Below are 11,688 nucleotides of genomic sequence, written 5' to 3' on the forward strand. Positions count from 1 at the left end.
CCTCTTGATCCAGGAATTGAACCGTATCTTTTATGTCTCCTGCATTGGCAGGCAGATTCTTACCGCTTATTGCCACCCGGAAAGCCCACGAAGTGTTAGCCACTCAGTCGAGTCAGACTCTTTGAGACCCCATGAACTGGGGAAATGGCAACCCACTCCAGCATTCTTGCCTGGGAAATCCCATGGACAGAGGAGCCTGTCGGGCTACAGTCTATGGGGTCACATAGAGTCGGACTCAACTAAGGGACTGAGTACCAAATGTACTACATAGAATAAAACAGGCCCAGGAGCTTTACAACATATACCAAGCAGCATAGTTTATTAGTCTATAGTTTGTTTGAGAGTACTATCTTATATTTGGGATCAGCTTCATGGGTGTGTGACCTGTGCAGTTGCGAAGAGCTTTGTGCTCAGAAAGGGTTCAACACCAGGTTAATGCTCCACAATTGCTATCCTGAAATTCTTAATACTGTTTGAACATGTGGCCCCTTATTTTAATTTTGTACAGGGCCCTGAAAATTATGTAACTTATTTGGACCTTAAGTACTCTAGAATGTAAACCTATTAAGGGCAAGGAGTATTTTTCACCCATTTATTGCATCAGATGCAGTAGGCACTGATTCAAAGTAAGTTAATGCTCAGCATCAATAATGGTATGCTATAACATTTTCCATTGGAATTATTTCCAGTAATTATTGCCCTGAAGATAATTTTACATCAATTTCAGTGTTCAAATTTTACAGTACCATACAGCTAAACCAAAAAGATTGCTGAACAGTAACCTGAGTGCATGTACATCTCAAGAAATTCCTACAATAAGTTAATTGTCCTCCATTCTTTGATGGCACAATCCCACCTAGTGGTAGTGGCATGTTTTACTATCTATTTTTCACAGCTTTGCCCTTCCAAACCTTGTACCTCACTAGTAAATAGCCTCTTGTCTAATTGTGCTTCTTAATTAAGGTGATATATGTCCTGATTTAGTCAAAATAGTCCCAATTTTTGCCTCTTGACCCTCCACAATTATTATTTTGTCCATGCCTTGCAGCATGTGGGATCGTCTCTGACCAGGGATTGAACCCCTGCCCCCTGCAATGGGAGCATGGAGTCTTCAACACTGGACCACCAGGAAAGTCTCAGCACAAGTTATTTTATTTTAATTTTTGGCCACACTCTGTGCCATGTGGGATTTCAGTTCCCCAACCATGGATTAAACTCGCACCCCACGCATTTGAGGATGGCATCTTAACCACTGGACTGCCAGGGAAGTCCTTGGCACAATTATTAAGAGTATTCTTCTCATGGAAATGAGTGAAAGTCACCCAAATGAGAATAGGCAAAGACTATTCAGAGATTGCAAAAATAGCAAGGGAGTTGACCACCATCACTTACATTTTGGCAGAGACTCAAAGGTGGATAAAGGACTGGGAAAGATTCATAGCTGAGAGAAGGGAACGTTTCAGATGTGTGCTAACTGAAGGCTGTTGGCATGGAGAAGCTGTAGAAGGGCTAACTAAAAAGCAGGGCATCTCTGTGACCAGTTGTGTGTGCTCAGTCCCTCGGTTCTGTTTGACTCTTTCTGACCCCATAGACTGTAGCCCCCCATAATACTAGAAGGGTTGCCATTTCCTGCTCCTGGGGATCTTCCTGACCCAGAAATCTAATCTGCGTCTCTGTGTCTCCTGCATTGGCAGGCGGATTCTTTACCACTGTGCCACCTGGGAAGCCCAGGTGACTACTTAGGGGAGCATATTTGGTTTTTTCTGGTGAGTCCTGTCAGTGGAGTCCTAGACATTCAGGACCAATGCTACAGGGTTTATTGTTTGGCTTCTGGGACTGTTTGCTAGAGATATTGTTCTGACTTCCTATAAGTCTAACTTGTAGATAGCAGGTTGGTTTCCTGGCCTGGTTGCTGCAGATTGTAAATCAGAGCATAGTTTTTCTGTTTTGTTTTACAGGGTCTGGCCATTGTTCATTTGAATACCCAGTTTCTCACCTTTATGTCTCATAAGGGTTCCAGTTTAGACAATGAATTATATAGTCATCAATGTATAATAGGAACATGGAGAAAAACTGTGAAAGTGTGCATAGCGGAGATTCCTTACCAAGATGCAAAAGGGAGGTTGCCTGCTTGCTGTGAGCTTGAGGCTGAGTCTGTATCCATGTTTTCTGAGATGAGGAAAAAAATCTTTGATTTGGTTTATTTTGTGAAGGCCAATAATTCTGATTTCTAATCAAGTTTGTCCTCCTTTGAGATGAATGCCTTATTCACATCCCTAATCCTAAGAGAATAAAAGTAATATTTTGAGCTGGCATTTTTTCATTATATCTACAAACGTTTATTGTCTACTATATGGCAGTTGCTATGCTAAAGTCAGAGGATACAGTGATAATCACAGACATGGTCTTGGAACTTATATTCTAGTGAGAAGGTCAAGCAGTGGGCTGGCAAAATAATAAACACATGGAACTTCCCTGGTGGTCCAGCGGTTAAGAATCCACCTTGCAGTGCAGGAGGCGTGGGTTTGATCCCTGATTGGAGAACTAAGATCCCGTATGCCATGCATGCTGCAACTAAGACCTGATGCAGCCAAAATAAATAAATAAACAAACATATAATTACAATAATGACAAAGTTCAAAAGTTGAGTCTAAGATTAATGTGAACGAACAAATGGCCAAGAAGAGCAAAAGATTGTTGAATGAGAATTTAATATCATTACTCTTTTAAAAAAAAACTTTACTGATGTATCTTGCATCTATAATAAAATGTATTCATCTTAAGTGTATAATTCAATACTTTTTAAATTGAGGTACAATTAATGTAAAATTCACCATTTTAAGTATAATACAGATGATATTTTGTGACTTTTAGTATACTTACAGTGTTGGGCCAGTGTCATGAATAGGTAGTTCGAGAATATTTTCATCAGTTCCAAAAGAAAGCCCGTGCCCTTTAAGCAATCACTCCCAATTCCTCCCTTTCCTCAGCCCCTGGAAAGCATTCTAAGCCACTTTTTGGATCTATGAAAGTGAAACTGAAAGTGTTAGTCAGTTAGTCGTTTCACACTCTTTGCAGTCTCATGGACTATACCCCACCAGGCTCCTCTGTCCGTGGGATTCTCCAGGCAAGAATACTGGAGTGGCTAGCCATTCTCTTCTGCAGGGGATCTTCCCAACCCAAGGATCGAACTCACGTCTCCTGCATTGCAGATGGATTCTCTACTGTCTATCTCTTTGGATTTGCCTATTATGGACATTTCATGTGCATGAAATCATACAATATGTGACTTTTTGTGTCTGGCTTCTTTCACTGAGCATAGTTTGTTTCCAAGATTTATCCAGGTTGTAGCATGTATTGGCATTTCATTTGTTTTTGTGGTTGTGTAATATTCCATTGTATACATATGTCACATTTTACTTATCGATTCATAATTGTTTGACATTAGGATTAGTTCATCTTTTTAGTTTATAAGAATAATGCTGCTTTAAGCATTTGTATACAAATTGTTCTATGAATACCTGGTTTCAGTTTTCTTGGGTATACAGCTAAGATTGGGATTGCTAGGTCATGTGGAAATTCAATATTTATCTTTTTGAAGAACAACCAAACCATTGTCCACAGCAGATGCAGTATTTTACCTTCCCACCAGCAGTGTATGAAGGTTCCAATTTCTCCATATCCTCTCCAAGACTTATTTTCTGTCATTTTGTTTTTTAATTACAGTTATCCTAATAGGTGTGAAATGATATCCCATTGTTTTTGATTTGCATTTCCCTAAAGTTTATTTCTTAATGGTTGCCCTGGGATGTACAATTAAATACCTTAATTTATAACAATCTATTTTGAATTAATATATTTCAATAGCATATGAAAACTTTGCTACTACTATATATATATAGCAAAGTAATGCTCAAAATTCTCCAAGCCAGGCTTCAACAGTATGTGAGCCAAGAAATTCCAGATGTTCAAGCTGGATTTAGGAAAGGCAGAGGAACCAGAGATCAAATTGCCAACATCTGTTGGATCATAGGAAAAGCAACAAGAGTTCCAGAAAAACATCTACTTCTGCTTTATTGACTACGCCAAAGCCTTTGACTGTGTGAATCACAATAAACTGGAAAATTCTTCCAGAGATGGGAATACCAGACCACTTTACCTGCCTCCAGGCTTTCCTGTGGCTCAGCTGGTAAAGAATCCGCCTGCAATGCAGGAGACCTGGGTTTGATCCCTGGGTCGGGAAGATCTCCTGGAGAAGGGAAAGGCTACTCACTCCAGTATCCTGGCCTGGAGAATTCCATGGACTGTATAATACATGGGGTTGAAAAGAGTTGGACACGACTGAGCAACTTTCACTCACTGATTTGCCTGCCTCCTGAGAAACTGGTATGCAGGTCAAGAAGCAACAGTTAGAACCAGACATGGAACAATGGACTGGTTCCAAATTGGGAAAGGAGTAGGTCAAGGCTGTATACTATCACCCTGCTTTTTTAACTTCTATGCAGAGTACATCATGTGAAATGCCGGGCTGGATAAAGCACAAGCTGGAATCAAGATTGCTGGGATAAATACAGTAACCTCAGATATGCAGATGACACCACCCTTATGGCAGAAAGTGAAAAGAAATTAAAGAACCTCTAGATGGAAGTGAAAGAGGAGAGTGAAAAAGCTGGCATGTTGGCATACACACACACACACACACACACACACACATACACACACATACATATATATGTAGCTTTGTCACTCTTTTTACATATTTATACATGTGTGTCCATCAGTAGATTTGTAATTATAGTTTTATGCAATTGTATTTTAAATCATATAGGGAAGAAAGAATTACAAACCAAAATTAAGTTAACATTGACTCTTATGTTTACTTATGTTGTTACTTTTACCAGAATTCTTTATTTCCTCACATGGTTTCAAATTAGTGTCCTTCATTTCAACCTAAAGGACTGATACTCTTTATCTTTTTAGTAGTGGGTCTGCTGCTGCTGCTAAATCCTTCAATCCTGTACGACTCTTAGCGACCCCATAGACGGCAGCCCACCAGGCTCCCCCGTCCCTGGGATTCTCCAGGCAAGAATACTGGAGTGGGTTGCCATTTCCTTCTCCAATGCATGAAAGTGAAAAGTGAAAGTGAAGTCGCTCAGTCATGTCCGACTCTTATCGACCCCATGGACTGAAGCCCACCAGGCTCCTCCGTCCATGGGATTTGCCAAGCAAGAGTACTGGAGTGGATTGCACAGAAATCTCTGTTTGGTTTACCTAAGAATGTTTTCATTTCTCCTTCATTTGAAAACATTTTAGAAAAAAAAAAAACATTTTAGAGAGGAAAGAATGGATAATTAGGGAGTTTGGGATGGACATGGACACACTGTTATTATTTAACGTGGATAACCAACAAGGACCTACTGTATAGCACATGGAACTCTGATCAATGTTTTGTGGCAGGTTGGATGGGGAGGGGAGTTTGGGGGACAATGGATACTTGTATATGTATGACTGAGTCCCTTCACTGTTCACCTGAAACTATCACAACTTTGTTAATCGGCAACCCGATTGTGTTGTTATACCCCAACACAAAATAAAAAGTTTAAAAAAAATTTTAAAATAGTGGAGGTGATGGAATTCCAGTTGAGCTGTTTCAAATCCTGAAAGATGATGCTGTGAAAATGCTGCACTCAATATGCCAGCAAATTTGGAAAACTCAGCAGTGACCACAGGACTGGAAAAGGTCCGTTTTCATTCCAATTCCAAAGAAAGACATTGCAAAAGAATGCTCAAACTACCGCACAATTGCACTCATCTCACATGATAGTAAAGTAACGCTCAAAATTCTCCAAGCCAGGCTTCAGCAATACGTGAACTGTGAACTCCCTGATGTTCAAGCTGGTTTTAGAAAAGGCAGAGGGACCAGAGATCAAATTGCCAACATCCGCTGGATCATGGAAAAAGCAAGAGAGTTCCAGAAAAACATCTATTTCTGCTTTCTTGACTATGCCAAAGCCTTTGACTGTGTGGATCACAATAAACTGTGGAAAATTCTGAAAGAGATGGGAATACCAGACCACCTGACCTGCCTCTTGAGAAATCTGTATGCAGGTCAGGAAGCAACAGTTAGAACTGGACACGGAACAACAGACTGGTTCCAAATAGGAAAAGGAGTACGTCAAGGCTGTATATTGTCACCCTGCTTATTTAACTTCTATGCAGAGTACATCATGAGAAACGCTGGACTGGAAGAAACACAAGCTGGAATCAAGATTGCCGGGAGAAATATCAATAACCTCAGATATGCAGATGACACCACCCTTATGGCAGAAAGTGAAGAGGAACTAAAAAGCCTCTTGATGAAAGTGAAAGAGGAGAGCGAAAAAGTTGGCTTAAAGCTCAACATTCAGAAAACGAAGATCATGATATCCGGTCCCATCACTTCATGGCAAATAGATGGGGAAACAGTGGAAATAGTGTCAGACTTTATTTTTTTGGGCTCCAAAATCACTGCAGATGGTGACTTCAGCCATGAAATTAAAAGACAGTTACTCCTTGGAAGGAAAGTTATGACCAACCTAGATAGTATATTCAAAGGCAGAGACATTACTTTACCGACTAAGGTCCATCTAGTCAAGGCTATGGTATTTCCTGTGGTCATGTATAGATGTGAGAGTTGGACTGTGAAGAGAGCTGAGCACTGGAGAATTGATGCTTTTGAACTGTGGTGTTGGAGAAGACTCTTGAGAGTCTCTTGGACTGCAAGGAGATCCAACCAATCCATTCTGAAGGAGATCAGCCCTGGGATTTCTTTGGAAGGAATGATGCTAAAGCTGAAACTCCAGTACTTTGGCCACCTCATGCGAAGAGTTGACTCATTGGAAAACACTCTGATGCTGGGAGGGATTGGGGGCAGGAGGAGAAGGGGACGACAGAGGATGAGATGGCTGGATGGCGTCACTGACTCGATGGACGTGAGTCTGAGTGAACTCCGGGAGTTGGTGATGGACAGGGAGGCCTGGCGTGCTGCGATTCATGGGGTCGCAAAGAGTCGGACAAGACTGAGCGACTGAACTGAACTGAAGCAAATTTTCAAAAATATGTAACATTTCACCATCTTAACCATTTCTAAGTGTATATTTCAGTAGTGTCAACCACATTAATGTTGTTGGGCAACAGATCTCCACTCCGTTTTCATCTTGCAGAACTGAAACTCTGTATGCGTTGACTAGAAAGTCCACATTCCCTCCTCAACTCAGCCCCTGGAACCCACCATTCTACACTTTGTTTCTGTGAGATTGACTGCTAGGGTATCTCATATAAATGGAATCATTCAGGATTTGTCTTTTTGTGGCTGGCTTATTTCAGTGTTGCATAGTATCTTAAAGGTTTATCCACATCATAGCATGTGACATGAATGTTATTCATGAAAGGCTGAATAATATTCTGCTGCATTTATATACCACATTTTCTTTATCCATTGATTTGTCAAGGAACATTTGGGTTTTGACCTCTTTGCTATTGTCAATAACACTGCAATAAACATGGGTGTGCAAATCTCTCTTTAAGATTTTGCTTTCAATTCTTTTGTATATATATACCCAGAAATGAGATTGCTGGATCATATGGTAATTCTATTCTGAAATTTTTGAGACATTTCCATCTTATTTTTTTTTAGTGTTTGCACAATTTTACATTCTCATTATCAGTACAAAATGGCAGTTTCTCCATATCCTCATATATTGACCATATAAATATGTGTCTTTTTATGAATGTTCTATTTTGTTCCACTTAACCTCTGTGTGTGTGTGTGTGTGCTCAGTAGCTCAGTCATGATTGACTCTTTGCAACCCCATGGAGTATAGCCTGCCAGGCCCCTTGGTCCATGGACTTTTTCAGGCAAGAATACTGAAGTGGGTTGCCATTTCCTCTTCCAGGGAATCATCCCAACCTAAGGATTGAACTCAAGTCTCCTGCATTGACAGGTGGATTCTTTACCACTGTGCCACCTGGGAAGCTGACTGTGTCTCAACTCTCATTAATATCACAATGTCTTGATGGCTGTAGATTTAGTATATCTTGAAATCAGCTGATGTGAATCCTTCAATTTTTTTTCATTTTTTCAAAATCATCTTGAAATGATATTTATATTATAATATAAAGTATTATATTTCCTTTGCCTTTTTACATAAATTTTAGAACAAGCTTGATATTTCTGTAAAAGAAATCCTACTATGGTTTTGATTAGAATTGCATTGAAACTATAGATCAGTTTTGGAGGAATTGACATTTTAAGCACTTTGAATGTTCTGATCCATCCACATTGCTTCTCTCTCTATTCATTTAAGTGTTTGATTTATTTCATGAGTGTTTTTTAGTGATCGAAACAAGATCCTGAAGATAACTTATTAGCTTTATCCCTAATATCTCACACATTTTTGGTGGCAGCGTAAGTGGTACTGTTTTAAAGTTTCCGTTTCTAACTGTTAATTGGTAGTATGTGCTTAACTGTGTGGAACTCCTTCCAGTCCCATGGACTACAGCCCGCTAGACTCCTCTGTCCATGGGGTTTTCCAGGCAAGAATAATGAAGTGGTTGCCACTTCTGATTTCAGGGGATCTTCTTTTTTTTTTTTAGGATTTATTTTCTTTACTTTACAATATTGTATTGGTTTTGCCATACATCAACATGAATCCGCCACGGGGGTACACATGTTCCTCATCCTGAACCCCCTCCCGCCTCCCTCCCCATACCATCCATCTGGGTCATCCCAGTGCACCAGCCCCAAGCATCCAGTATCATGCATCGAACCTGGACTGGCAATATTATATATGTTTCAATGCCATTCTCCCAAATCATCCCACCCTCTCCCTCTCCCACAGAGACCAAAAGACTGTTCTATACATCTGTGTCTCTTTTGCTGTCTCGCATACGGGGTTATCGTTACCATCTTTCTAAATTCCATATATATGCGTTAGTATACTGTACTGGCATTTTTCTTTTTGGCTTACTTCACTCTGTATAATAGGCTCCAGTTTCATCCACCTCATTAGAACTGATTCAAATGTATTCTTTTTAATGGCTGAGTAATACTCCACTGTGTATATGTACCACAGCTTTCTTATCCATTCGTCTGCTGATGGACATCTAGGTTGCTTCCATGTTGCAGGGGATCTTCTTGACCCAGGGATCTTAACGTCTTTTTTGCCGTCTGCATTGGCAGCCGGATTCTTTACCACTAGTGCCACCTGGGAAGCCCCAGTAGTATATAAAAATGCAATTGGTTCTATGTATTGACTTTGTGTCTTCCAATCTTGTTAATAAGACAATCGATATAGACAAAATCAATACCCTCCTTTTTAGCCCATAAGTATTTTTTCTTCCCTTCTTGTACTGACTTCTATGGTGGCTCAGAGGTTAAAGTGTCTGCCTTGAATGCGGGAGACCTGGGTTTGATCCCTGGGTCGGAAAGATCCCCTGGAGAAGGAAATGGCAACCCACTCCAGTATTCTTGCCTGGAGAATCCCCTGGACGGAGGAGCCTGGTAGGCTACAGTCCACGGGGTTGCAAAGAGTCGGACATGACTGAGCGACTTCACCTTCACCTCCTACTTGTACTGACTAGTCATAGCAGAGAACAGAAAGGCCAACACTGAAAACAAGAATAAGCGAAAGTCTTTGAATATGAAACCACAGTTCCATTTCCCCATTTGTCTTTCAGAACACTGGCAGCCTGGCTTGTACTCCTGTAGGTAAGAACCTGGGCTTTTTTCTGGAGTAACTGAAGGGCCCTATGGAAAAGATCCGTATTTGAGGAGGTGAGGGTCAACTACTGATCAGCTGGGTCACCACTGAGCAACACGCAATGAAACCATTAATTAACCAGTCCTGCTCATCCACACTGAGCTTCCCACTACCTTCTTTTTACTTTTGTTTTGTTTTTTTTTGCCATACTGTGTGGCTTGTGGGATCTTAGTTCCCTGACCAGGGATCGAATCTGGGCCATTGGCAGTGAAAATGCAGAGTTCCAACCATTGAAGAGCCAGGGAATTTCTCCAACCACCTTTTATTAGTTGTTTTTGTTTTTGTTTTTTTTTTTTTTTTTGCCATACATCAACATGAATCCGCCATGGGGGTTAACATATGAAAAGACTGTCAAGAATCAAAGTTTGCTTGCACTGTGAATTACAGATCAAAACAAAGTAATGGTGGAAAAAATAGAAGAAACAAAGGCAAAGCACAGAGCAAAGTATTTCAAGTACATCAAAACTTATACTCTTGTAAAAATGGGAAGGGGCTTCCCTAGTGGCTCGCTGCAGGTTAAGAATCTGCCTGCAATGCAGGAGCTGCAGGTGACATGAGTTCAATCCCTGGGTCGGGAAGATCCCCTGGAAGAGGGCATGGCAACCCACTCCAGTATTCTTGCCTGGAGAATTCCATGCACAGAGGAGCCTGGTGGGCTACAGTCCATGGGGTCGCAAAGAGTCAGATATGACTGAAGCGACTTGGCATGCATGCAGAAAGGGGAAGATACTGTATCACTGAAATAAAAAGAGGTGCTAGGGGTCGCTAAGAGTCAGACATGACTGAGTAACTTCATTTTGACTTTTCACTTTCCTGCATTGCAGAAGGAAACGGCAACCTACTCCAGTGTTCTTGCCTGGAGAATCCCAGGGACGGAGGAGCCTGGTGGTCTGCCGTCTACAGGGTCGCACAGAGTTGGACACGACTGAAGTGACTTAGCAGCAGCAGCAGCAGCAGCTATAAAACAGAACAATCGGAGGACAAAAAGAATCTCGTAAGTAAAAATATAATATTATAGATTTCATTCGAATGTTTATAAGGTAAAGTGGAGAAATTCTTATAGAAAGTAAAAAAATACACGGGGATGAAAAGAAGGAGAGGAAATATTCCTCAATCTAGGAGGTCCCAGTGTATAACTAAAAGGAGTTTTATGAACATAGAAAACAGAAATAAAAAGTAATAATCAAAGAAGCAACCTTTAAAATGATCTGAACTGGAAAGCATGTGTATTTAAATTCAATGAGCCTGCAGAATGCCTTGCACAATGAAGAAGGCATGTTATCATGACATTTCAGAATGTCGAGGCTAAGAGAAGATCCTACATCTTTCAGGGAGAACAGACAAGATGCATCCAGAGTGTCAAAAATTTTAGAATGGCACAAAATTTTCAATGTGTGCAGTAATACAATGCTGTCAAAATTATTCTGGAAAATAATTTCAACCTATAATTCTGTACTAATTCAAAGTATCAGTCAAAGTAGGAGTAAAAAGCGAGTCTTAGTAGCTATAGTTAGTAAAAAGCTAGATATACTAAAATTCCATGTAGCCTTACATTCATATATCCTTTCTCTGGGGGCTTCCCAGGTGGCACTAGTAGTAAAGAACCTACCTGCCAATGCAGGAGACATAAGAGACATGGATTTGATTCCTGGGTTGGGAAGATCCCCTGGAATAGGAAATGGCAACCCACTCCAGTAATTTTTCCTGGAGAATCCCACGGACAGAGTTGCCTGGTGGGCTGCAGTCCACAGCGTTGCAAAGGGCCGGACACGACTGAAGCAACTTGGAGTGCACACACATCCTTACGCTGGAATCTACTGATGGGAGCCATCCAGCAAGTGAGAAAGTGAAGTGGAAGTTGCTCAGTTGTGTCTGACTCTTTGTGACC

This window comes from Budorcas taxicolor, chromosome 16, assembly GCF_023091745.1.
Source record: "Budorcas taxicolor isolate Tak-1 chromosome 16, Takin1.1, whole genome shotgun sequence".
Classification (NCBI taxonomy): domain Eukaryota; kingdom Metazoa; phylum Chordata; class Mammalia; order Artiodactyla; family Bovidae; genus Budorcas; species Budorcas taxicolor.